Genomic DNA, 12,611 nt, shown 5'->3' on the forward strand with positions numbered 1-12,611 from the left:
ATAGTGTCAGCAGATGCAATCACAGTTGTTCCCCATGCACTCCTCCCAGTTCACCCCAACCAGCCTACAGAGACCAATATTTAGAGGTGTTACAAAATTGTTTTTATTTTTTAACAGATTTTGGGTTATTTTGTTTTGTTTTACAAAAATAAGAGGCACAGAAAGCAGTAATGTGTTTTTATTTCGTTATGACTGAAAAATCACTTCTATAGTAACGAAGGATCTAGATTTCCTTGGTTTTAGTGACTAAATGCTTTCCAGATGCGTTATTATCTCAGTCCTCCATAGTACCTTACAGTAGAAAAAAGATAGGTTCTTGCCCCAAGGAGCTTACGGTCTAACATTTGCCATGGTATGGGGCAATATAGAAGGGATGAGGATGGGTGGTAAGGGTTTTTTTAACGTGAAAAGAATATACAGTTAAGTTACATGTACTTAGGCTGATGGACACAAAGACAAAATGCTAAATGCTTGTGCAGCAAGTTCATCCTAGCAGGAACTAATAAAAGACTTCCCTGGCAACCTGTTCAGCCAGTGAGAACCTAATCCAGTTTCACTATTTAACAAGTGTGTTTTCTTGTTCTGAGTAAAGTTTTTAAATCCTGCTGATTTTAGCCATGTTCCCCAGTCAGGCTAGGCAACTCCCTCATGACACAGACTTCTGTTAAAATTTCAAGCCTTCATAGTTGCAAAAGAGAGGTCTGCAAATATGGTGGGAAGGTACAGATTATAGGTGTTTTTTGTAGCCTTTTTATTAGGATTGTGTAAGTTCATTCAAGGCTTCTAATATTGGATTTTAGGAACTGCCCAGAATGCATGGCATGTCCACACTGACTGCTTTTTGGCCTTCGTAATATTCATGCTGCTAATTGCAAATTACCAGTAGATTAGAAATCTCTGCCACAGAGATCCCTGGAGACTGAACCAGTTGAACCCAGACAAACCATTCTGAACTCTGTAAGAATGTGGCCTCGCTCAGACTTCTCCCAATATATGTCAGTGCTGTTCAGGGAAAGGGCCAATCTTTCCAAATTTTCTGATAATTTATGGACTCTTCGTTGTCTTAATTAATAAGTTATTAATAAGAATAATCCATTCTTAACACCCAACTTTAAGCTAATTAACCCCTGCTAATTGGGTAAGAGGCACTTTTTCAAGTGGGTGCTCCTTTTTTTAGCAGGGGGAGAGTAACTGGCCCACCTCACCCCAGCACTGTCTGTTCTAGTGGCTGTCTGTTGGTGTTCTTTTGCATCTTTTTAGATTGTGAGCCCTTTTGGGACAGGGAGCCATTTAGTTATTTGATTTTTCTCTGTAAACCGCTTTGTGAACTTTTAGTTGAAAAGCAGTATATAAATACTGTTAATAATAATTAATAATAATAATTAAGTTTATTTTTTCTATCTAAGAGTGAGAGTTGCCTGTCTTTGAGAGAAGCTAATTCCTTGTCTTTCTGCATGGATCACAATCTGAGCATATTTCCTAAGTGGCAAAAGCCAGCCCATGACAGGAACTCCAGTGGAGATCCAAGGCTCATCTTTTCTGGAAGCAAGTCATTCTGCTGTGCCTGTGCTTCAGAGGAGATAATGCTTTATAAATTGCTTTGTGAACTGCCATGCATGCTTTGGGTGTTGCTGTGCTAGGGTTCAAGGATGCTTCTTTATGGTCCCTTGAATAGGGGGGGGTATGGCTGGAACATGATAAGCTGCACTTAATTTGAAAAATGTGAGGGTGCTTTAGCATCTAAATATTGCTATTCCAAGTACGTGCTTCCCATTCAAGATGTTCAGCCCTGTCAGACATTTGAAACTGGACTTTTATTGGTTCATTTGACAAACTCCTGGATCTTTTATGCCCCTCCTTTTATGCCCCTTTTTTCTTTTTGTTTGAAATCAGTAAACATGACCTCTGCTGTCTCTTGCTAATGCTGCAATCTTTTGGCCACTGTAGAAGTTATTTTCCTTTTTAGGATCTGTGCATAAACATTCAGGTCAACACCTAAAAATAGTCACACTCTGAGGCCCTGGAATCAAAATGTGTCTCTAGCAGGTGAGCTAGAAAATCCTGAGTGGAATGTCTATTTCTCAAGAACTTTGGAGCAGAGATTGCTTTCAGATAGGATTGTGGGGTAGGCCACAAAACCTGTGCTCTGAAATGCTGTATTAAGGTGAACAGGGTGTAAGTTGAAGGGCTCGTTCTTGAGGACGCTTCCCCATGACACTGCAGTAATGTGAGAACTTGGAGCGATCTTGTCAGAGGGCACAACTGTGTGGTGTCTTTACATAGCCCAGTGGTTCCCAAACTCTTGAGACCTGCAATGCCCTCTCATTCTGTGAATGCGGCATGTGGCTCCTGGAAGTGACTAGTGATGTCATTGCCAGTTACTTCTGAGTTTGGGGGCCTGAAACTTTGCTATGAACGAAGGTAAGGGGACCGGGGTAGGCAGGTGGGCTTTTCCAAGCCCGTGATTTTTGTGCGCTGGAGGTTTTCCTGCTGCATGGAGTCTCCAACCACTGTTTGGAGGTGCACGGTGCAATCTCCCTGCTAGGCAGTGGGCATCCCATAATGCCCCGACAAAATGCACAGTTTAGGAACTGCTGACATAGCCCCCCATCAGAGGCATACTGAACTATGTTGCTGAGTTTATCTTAAAAAAAAAAGTTACAATAATGTGCAAATTCTTTTAAAAAAGAAAACAATAAGGCATAATAATGTAGCATGGGACAAGGTTTTCAAGGTGAACTGTGAGAGGAAGGGCAGGGGCAAAGCACCCCAACTCCTGTTGTTACTGCCAAATGTGTTGCCCTAGCCACAGAGAGACCAAAACCAGCAGTTGGATCTTCTAAACTTTTCCCTATAAAAGGCAAACATGAACTGGTTGACTTCCTTTTGACTCTTTCAATACCTTTGTGGGGCTTTCTCGTGTCTGTCACTGTCTGCCCAGGATTGTGTGTGTGTTTCATGTCTCTTAGGCCTGGCTTGTGTTTCATTCTAAAGTATGAAATAACAGGAGATGAGATAAAAAGCCTGTACAGTTTAGACACAATAAATAATAACTTACGGGAAAAAATGCAAGTGGAGTTTAGGGCTAGAAGAAGATAGGACTGTTGTTGATTGGACTGGGAATATGTGGGAGCAGGCATCAGGCTGTGATTAAGAAAATGTGATGGTGGGTTGTAAATTGTTGTTGAGTACACAAACTCTCAAGGGGATTGCGTGACGTACAGGAAGAAATCTTTCTCATGTCACAAGGCTCTTCCATGCTTTGCCACGGTGGTTTCCGGGCCCAGCCCTTTAGCCTTGGCCGTGAACTGTTATTCATGGCTGCTCTTGATTTATAAGCATTGTAATTTTGCCCTTAAGGAAGAAGGCACAGATTGATTTAAGGATATGAATATCGCCTTTAAAAAAAAAAGAGAAGCAGATTCCTCTGGGGATTTGAGCTCCGCAACATAATTTGTTAGTAGTAATGCGTGACTTCTGCGGATATTTCCTCTATCACCAGTGCAAGTAGTTTTCCACTTGCATTGCAATGTCACGAAAATGCACATACCTCTTTTGAAAGGTAATGCAAGTTGAAAATTGCTGTCTCTTGGCTGGTGGTCCCCCACCCTGCCAAGAGACTTCCTGTCCCACATTGGATCCCATGTCGGAATAGCTTTATCCCCTTGCAATCTCTGGAATGGGACTTTATTGGAAACAGAGAAATGGCAAAATACTTTCTCGTGGCATGTTATCTAAGAGTTTCCAGCTGTCCTAACCGTGGGAGCCAGCTGCGGCCCCTAGACTGTCACTGTGCTATGGCAACCGTGGTTCATCTTTGGCTGGAGTGAGGCTCTCTGCTGCTGGGGTTGACCTGAATTGCAGCCGCAAGCATGGGTGCAAATAGTTAACGATACCCTTTTCAAAGAGGCGAGTTCAGAATAAGGTTTTCCTGGTGACCTACATGAAGGAGGGCCTCTGCAACTATCACCAGCTGCTATGTACAACACAGCTGCTGAGCTGGATGTTTCCAGAAGGATTTCTCTTGCGTCTTGATAAACCACCTTGTATCACATTTTAGTTTTGTGTGCATCTTGCAAAATAGTTGCACGAGGACAGAGTAAAAACAAAAAAAAAGTTTTACAGCTTTAGGGTACACTCATATAAAGAGTTTGAAATTTAGTTGTTGGTCCTGCTGGTTATTCTGCACATGTGTAAGAAGGTTTTTTTTGTCTCTCATGCTAAGGGTTTATAAACTGCTCCTCCTTAGAGGCTTTCCAGTGATACCTAAAGACGATTCTTTTTTTGGTTATTTTCGCATTTCTGTAGTTGTAGTAGTTGGCAACCTTCAGTCTCGAAAGACTATGGTATCGCGCTCTAAAAGGTGGTTCTGGAACAGCGTCTAGTGTGGCTGAAAAGGCCGATTTGGGAGTGACAATCCCTTCCACACTGGGAGCAAGTGCAGTCTGTCCCTGGTCTGTCTCCCTGGCTATGGGCCTTCCTTCTTTGCCTCTTAGCCTCAGACTGTTGGCCAAGTGTCTCTTCAAACTGGGAAAGGCCATGTTGCACAGCCTGCCTCCAAGCGGGCCGCTCAGAGGCCAGGGTTTCCCATCTGTTGAGGTCCACTCCTAAGGCCTTCAGATCCCTCTTGCAGATGTCCTTGTATCGCAGCTGTGGTCTACCTGTAGGGCGCTTTCCTTGCACGAGTTCTCCATAGAGGAGAGAAATTTTCGCATTTCTATACTACCCTTTTCCCAAGGATCTCAGGGTGATGTACATAACTCCTTCTCTCCTTTTGTCTTCACAACAACCCTGTGAAGTAGGCGAGGCTGAGAAAGTTAGTGACTGGCCCAAAGTCACCATCTCTCCAAGTTCATGATTTTTTAAATCCAAGTCTTATTTCCATGCTGTATAGATTTTAATAGGCTCTGCCCTTTCTTCATGCTGCTGGTTTTATGTTGTGTAATGATTTTCAAGGTGTTGTTAATGTAGAAGGTTATTCTAATGGCTGTATACAAATTATTGTTTTAAATGTGGTATTTATTTTTGTGAGCTGCTTTGGGTGCCCTCTGGAAGAAAAGCTGGATATAAATGAAGGGAATAAATAAAAACCCAAAACCTTGAAGCCAGTGGCATAAAGTTGACTTGAAAATATCAAAGCATCCCAACTTGTTCACTCGTGTCATAATTGTATCTTTTCAATGTATGCATATGTGTTGCTTCACATGTTTCTATCCTTGTGATAGTGGTATTATTAGCTTGTGTGCTTGGCTAGTGTGGCCCTGAATAATCTCGTGTTGCTTTGCATGGTACTACTGGTAAGGAAGCATCAGGTTGAGTGACCAAACTTTGGTTTGCTAGAGCCTGCTTTGCTGGGTTAGGAGAAGCCTTGCCTTTTGGAAACTTCCAGTGATAGTTGTACGTTGCATGGTTAACCTGTAAACAAGATTGCATCCTGGGAGCCTCTCCAGGGTAAACAAGATCACTCACGATAGCAAAAATATGCCTTCAATCTTGGCTTTCTTTAGCCAATTTTACTGCAAATTTAGTCATGAGAATATCCCTTTTCAATCTTGTTGAAAAGCAGTGTATAGGTTGGGCCTCATCATCCATGGGTTTGCAATCCGTGGATTTGACTTACCGTGAATCGCAAGCCTGCAGTGGAGGACCTCAGAACACCTCCAGAGGACTTGTGAGTTCTGACTGCGGATTTCATTTTCCGTGGATACAGAGGACCAACTGTACACATGTTGATGATGATGATAATAGATGCTTGATTGACTAACATGTTTCTAATTGTGATTGCTTGGCCGTTGTGTGATTGTATGGTGGTGGGCCTATGCCTTCTCCCACAGAAAGGACTTTCCCGGAAGGCTGAACAGGCACAGTAAAAATGAAAGAAAAGATGCAGTTCACATCTTAATGAAGTCCAGTTGATTGTTATTGGCTTGACATAGCACCCTCTCCGTGGCATTGCAGAGACACCTTAGAACAGTAGAACAGGGGTGTCCAAAGTTTTTGGCAGGAGGGCCACATCATCTCTCCGACACTGTGTTGGGGGCCAGGGAAAAAAATAATTAATTTACACTTAAAATTTGAATAAATTTACATAAGTTTACATAAATGACTATATTAAAGATACACTTATATGAATGAATGAAGTTCTTGAAATAGCTCAAGGCCTGTAAAAGGCCTTACACAAAGCAAGACTGGCCTTTCCTTTGCTGGCGCTACTGCATCACAGATGTGAAACAGCAAGCAGTGGAGGAAGCCCTCATCCCACAGCTCATGTGAAAGGTCAAACAGTCACCCTCATGCTGAGAGCAGTTGCGTCGGGCCAGTGCGGGCTCCAACAAATCTCTGGAGGGCCAGAGGCTCATTGGAGACTGGAGGCTCCCTGAGGGCCGCAAGTGGCCCCAGGGCCGGGGTTTGGGCACCCCTGCCGTAGAATAATGGGCCTTGGCATGCCAGACAGAATTTTCAAGTTGAGTGTAAAGTGTGGGAGGAGAAAAAATGATGGAATGAGATATCTTTAACTTTGCTTGTTTCCTGAATTGGTACTGCTTGTTCTAGAGAGAGATCATGGAATTTTTGTGGTCAGCTATCTGAAAACATCATTTCTAAATATTGTATATTGGTTTTTAATTGTTGTAGTTGTGCACTCCTTGGAGGAATTTTTAATATGCACATAATGTAAGTCTTGGATAAATATGAATAGCAAATCTACTGCAAGGGGGAAACATCAAGCAAACATGATTTGGGTATTTGGCTAGAAAATATAGAGAGAGCTCCTTATGCATATGTGTTCGTGGGTAGGTTTGATTACTTCAAAATTGCAAAAAAAGGGGGAGAGGGTAACAAACAATAAAAAGGATTCCATAGCAGGAATAGCTATTAAGATTAGGGTTCCATCATAGAAAAGAAGGGGCTGGGAAATAGGGTGATTGAAAGGGCATATTTTTCCTCTCTAGACAGGCAAATATTTTGGAAGAAGGTAGTTGTATAGTACAGTCTGCAGGGCATCTGTTCTCGAACTCCCTGTGGATACTGATGTTTGCAGATAATGGAATTAGCAGGGAGGACCTTAAGGACCTCCTAGATGTGATGGAGCACCTTCTGGTTGTATCTGGGAGGTGTCCTGGGGAGGAAGCATGTGTTGTGTCAAATTTGCAGGTGCTAAGCCTGTGATGAGAAGGGCCCACTCTACAGCTTTTTTGTATTCTGAACCGCAAGTTGTTCTCCTGATATTACGAGTATGTGGAATAGATGGATAAATCCCTTGGGGAGGGATGGGTGTTTCAACTTCTTCGCTTGGTGGTAGAAGGCTATTTCTAGAGAAGTTTGCACTCTCAGTTTGCCTTGGAACAGTGGTTCCCAAATGTTTTAGCACTGGGACCCACTTTTTAAAATGACACTCTGTCAGGACCCACCTAGCTTTATGAGACTTAAAAAAATTTTCACTCTACCAGCTCAAGCCTCTATTTTTATCCTTTTTACTATGGGGGGGGGCACCTCCTTCTAGAGTGTTTGTTTAGGTCCATGATCATCAGATTAGGACCATTCTGGTGGCCTTGCATTCCCCCCTTCACCTCACCTTCACTAGTAGTCAAGACATGTTTGCTTACTTGTGAGTACACACACAAGTGTGGCTCATTTTTGCTTTCCATGGGAACTCAATAAATTTGTCAGCTTGGAGGAGGAGGACAACAACAACAACAACAGTATTTATATACCGCTTTTCAACAAAAAGTGGACAAAGCGGTTTACAGAGAAAAATCAAAGAACTAATGACTCCCTGTCCCAAAAGGGCTCACAGTCTAAAAATATGCAACACCAGCAGACAGCTACTAGAAAAGACAATGCTGGGGTGACTTCCTTCTCTGGGAGGACTTCCTTCTCAAGTTTTTATTGGGGCCTGCATTCATTAGACAGAACCATTCTGGTATAGTGTTGTGTTTCTCTCAGCCTGCCTTTTAAAATGGACTGAGGCATGTTTGCCTACTCATGCGTAAGTGTGCAGTGCAGCTCCATTTCACTTCCCATAGGGCTCCATGCATTTGCCTATCAGCTTGTCAGTTTCATGACCCATCAACAGGTCATAATCCATTGGTGAGTCCGAACCCACAGTTTGGGAAACAATGGGATAGAAGATTCTTGCTACTATTTTTTAATGTAAGCAGACAGAACAGTAAACTTTTCTTGCACATAAATTAAAAATCACAATTTTTGTAAAGATTGTTTAATGAGGATTAGAACCAGGGCAGTTATGTATTTGCATAATTAAGAAGCTGGATAATGAAAAAAGAAATTCACACAGCTTAAGAATTTCATCTTGAAAATGCTTTAATAAGGAAGTGTTGACAACACTGTTTTTGCAAAATGTAAAGGTAACTATACAAATTCTTAATACAAAAAGAATAAATTAAAAGCAGATTTTTAAAAAAATTCTGCAACTTTTCTACAACATAACATCTTTTCATCCCCTTGATTACTGTTGCACAGGGTTCAGTAAAATCATTTTACATGCTCTACAGTCAGTTTCAGAAGAGTTCTAATTTTTTTCTTATTTTAAACTAGAGTCCATTTTGCACAACTTGTAATAAAACTATTGACATTAATATATATATGTAAAACTTTACATCTAGTTAACTAAGCAGTAACTGGTCATCTGATAGCACCTGAATGGGGGTTTGCTATGTCCAAAACTAAAACTAATACTGGGTGGGGAAAAAACACCCCAAACTGAACCTGTTTCTTTCCCAAAATTTTCAACACTCAACTGCATATAATATCATTTAAAAAATAAACTCTGCCCACCATGTCATATGGTGTATATGCATATACAAAGCTAGGCAGAGGGGAAAGGTTTGTACATACAGACAAAATGCAATATCAGACCAGGGACCATTTGTAGGTATACAAAAGCAAAGTTTGAGGGGCTTATTAATGGGGTAGTCAAGTGCTTGTATACAATAGCTATGGTTTACCCCTTCATGTTATACTCAAAACATGTTAATCTCTTGATTAACATTTTATGTACATTTTTGTATAACTGAATTGAGTTAAACAGTAAAACCTGTTTTACTTAATTTCTGTCTTTACTACCAGACTGGCTCACAAGTGCCTTGACTGTGTAAAAATAAAATAAATCACCCTTCCACAAGCGCCACGCTTTTTGTTTTCTTTCTGCCCCATCTGTTTGTAGGCAGACTAAGAATCTATTTGTTTTATGTCTGCAAATTTGAGTCCCAGAATTACTAACCTAAGGATGGAGGTCTTCATTCTGCTAAATAACATGCCAGTTTTCTTTAGGATGTAATAGATGGATGACTTGGTTGTACATTGTGATATACAAAGGATGCCCAGTTAAGGTCCTAAATTCTACTGAAACCAATAGAACCAGCTGGTAGTGACTACATTTTTTTAGCTGGGCTCAGAGCATCATTTCCACTGTGTGGCTGCTGGCTGTTGGTGCGTTTCTTAGAAGGTAAGATGATCAGCAAATATTCTGGTTGACTTTTTGCATATAAATTAAAATCAATCACGTTGCTTCGGTAGTGATGGGTGTATTGCTAAAAGTAAAAGGATGTACTGGTGTTCCCCATATCCGCGAATTTAGTATCTGTGCATTCAGTTATCTGCTGATTCAGGTGTCTCTTCCCCCTCCACCCCCCGCACTCACTGCCTTCATTTTATTTTATGAACTCTGGAAGCATGTGTTTCTTGCTTCATCAAAGCAACGTTCTTGCTGCACTGAAGAATGAGATGTGCAGGCAACCAGCTTGCATGCTAGAGGGAGACTAACTGAACATTAATAGGAAGCCGGAACTGTCCTGCAAGAATGTTCTTTTGTTAAAGCAAGGAACACCCGTGTTTCCAGGGCTCCTACATTAAGGTGATGGCCGTGGGGGCTGTATCCATGGTTTCCATATCCATGGAGGAGGCTCTGGAACCAAACCCCTGTGGATATAGGAGGATGCCTGTAGCTATACTATTAAGAATATATATAAAATCTGTTTTAAAGTGGTGTACTTGTCATGGCTTTCTCCTGCAGAATCCTGGAGACTAGTCTAGTGAAGGGTTAAGAATTCTGCTAGTGATTCTCATCCCCACCTGAGAACTGCAGTTTCATGAGGTTACAGAATGACTGCTATTGGTTTAAGTCTATAGAATAGTTCCGTTGGAATGGGTTAGTTCAGTTATGATGAGCTGTGTCGAAAAACACCAACTGGATGTTGCCAGTAGAGCGTGTTACAGACAGCACACGTTAAAGTGGCCGTGTTTGTAAGTGACGTATTCTGAATGTGGAGAATTTCCTTGATTACAAAATCAGATAACAGTTAAGTTGGATGTCAAAATCTATTATTGTCTTGATTATCTCTCGTTAAAAAAATTAATGGGAAATACATTAATTTGATGTGTTTTTGGATGAATGTTTTACCGAGAAATTCAACTGCAGTGCTGCCTGCAGTTAGGTCCTTAACTCTCACTTTAGCAGCCTGACCTTGCCAAGGATTGCAGCCATGGGCCTGATGGAGAGAGCCCGCTGTTTCCTATCACTTCTGCCCTTCACTGGGTTTATGCAGCAGTCTAAAGAATGGTTGTCACTGCTCAGCACAGAGATATTTACAACATGTCTTCCCAGTGACTGTAATGGAAACAACATAAATATTCTTGGTCTGCCTAAAATGTTCTTGGGATGTTTGTTTAAATAACACACTCTCTTGCTCACTTTTCCTTTCCAGTTTGTTCCCTCTCTGCTTATTGAGACTTACAGTGTTGAACTTCTTTCCTTCTGAAAGTGCATTTAAGCCGTGTTTGAGGAATTTAGGACTTTGCTTTCCTGGTATGAGCAGAATACAATTAACTCCTGAAACATGAACACAGATGATATACAGTGGGCCCTCTCCAGGGCACTGTGACCCTGCGCCCCACGGATTTCATTATCCATTGATTTTGGTATCAATGGGGGGGGGTCATAGAGCCAATCCCCATGGGTATCGAGGGCCCACTGTAGTTTTTTTTAGATAATTTAAACTAAGTGTACTCTAGTTTTTTGCTCTTTGCAAAATAATTTCCTTGGGTGTCTGTCGGCTGTCATCAATGGCCCACATGCACACAATGGGGCAGGGCATGAAACACTTGGTCCTCCAATGGCATTAAAAACCAGCATTGCACCATAGTGAAGATTTGACACACCTGGTCAAATTTCTGCCTAGATTAGGGGTGAGAACATGACGACGATCCTGAAAGACACCTTCTGGCCCTTGCTGCTTCCAACCTAGAAGTGGAAGGAGAGATGCAAGGAAGCAGAGGCTGTGGGGACCTTCTGGCAGGCCCTTGGGGCAGTGTCATTTCCCCCCACCTGTCCTGGGCCACCCAAAGTGGTTCTCTGGCAAAACAATTTTCAGGGGTCTAAAGATTGTGCATTTGTTCATTATAAAAGTATTGAGGCCTTTCTGAAGTTTGATGGCTTTCCAGACATGTATATAAAAAGCATTGCTCAAGCATACATGTAAACTTGTAGTTCTCTCTCTTTTGGTATTGGTAGACACCCATGCTTTATATCCAATGCAAAAGATCTTTTACATCTTAATGGTCCGTTTTAGCAGTCTAGGAAAATGATCTAGCCTGCTGGTAAACAGACAACACTGAATAAGCCCTCCCATTTAAAGCACAGTGCATTTCCCTGGCCAGTCAATAAGCCCTTTGCTACACAAATGTTAATGCATTTGAGATCAAGTTTACTAGACCATGATGTGCTTTCCTTGATGAATTTTGCCCATGTAGATGAATATAGTCTTCTGAAGCTTTCTGGCATTTTTATTTCATGACTGATTTCAGAAGTTCTCAAACTCTATTGGGGTTTTTGCTTGCAACTGTTTGTAAGAATGTTAAAAGGGGCAATTACTTGTCATCTTCTTGCAAATGCTGTTGGGTACCATCTTATTCATCTGGTGACTTTCCCTAACTGATCTTCCAAGTTTGCATGATATCTGTACCATCATATAAGTCTGATTGCGTTTTAGGACACCATGATGAAGACTACAGAGAACAAGTAACAGAATAGTAGAGCTACTTCTGAAAAATGAGAATTTTAGATATAAAACAGACAGCTACTGCAATCTTTGGCAGCACAGATCGTGATCTCAGAAATGGTAACATTTTGCTCTCCTCTGAGGCCTTTTCTATAATGAAGTATTTCATAATAGCTGTCATTCTGTCTGACTTTTTGACAGAGGTCAAATTGTATATGCTGGAAGAGAATTTACATGCCAAAGAACAAGATTAATTATGCAACCCTGAATAGTTTGACTTAAAATCAAATTATTTGTAGGTTTGCCCCATTTCTGGTTGATCTCTGCGAGGCACATGACAGTTGCAGTAACCTGGATTTGAAGGAACTTGATTGGACGTGGATTGGTCACAGAGCTACTTTTTTGTCGTCATTTTCAGTTGCCTTTTTCAAAAAGTGCTTTGACTTGAAGCTGGTGTCGGGGGCCAGTGCATCTGGGTAAGGCAAATGAGAGGCAGTGAGGTGATATTCAGAATGGCATTGATGCGTTTTGAACGGCTGAGGTCAAGGGACTTTCATACTAAAGTTCCAGGCTTGGCTTTCTCCTGTCCATACC

This window comes from Tiliqua scincoides, chromosome 7 (genome assembly GCF_035046505.1).
Source record: "Tiliqua scincoides isolate rTilSci1 chromosome 7, rTilSci1.hap2, whole genome shotgun sequence".
Classification (NCBI taxonomy): Eukaryota; Metazoa; Chordata; class Lepidosauria; order Squamata; family Scincidae; genus Tiliqua; species Tiliqua scincoides.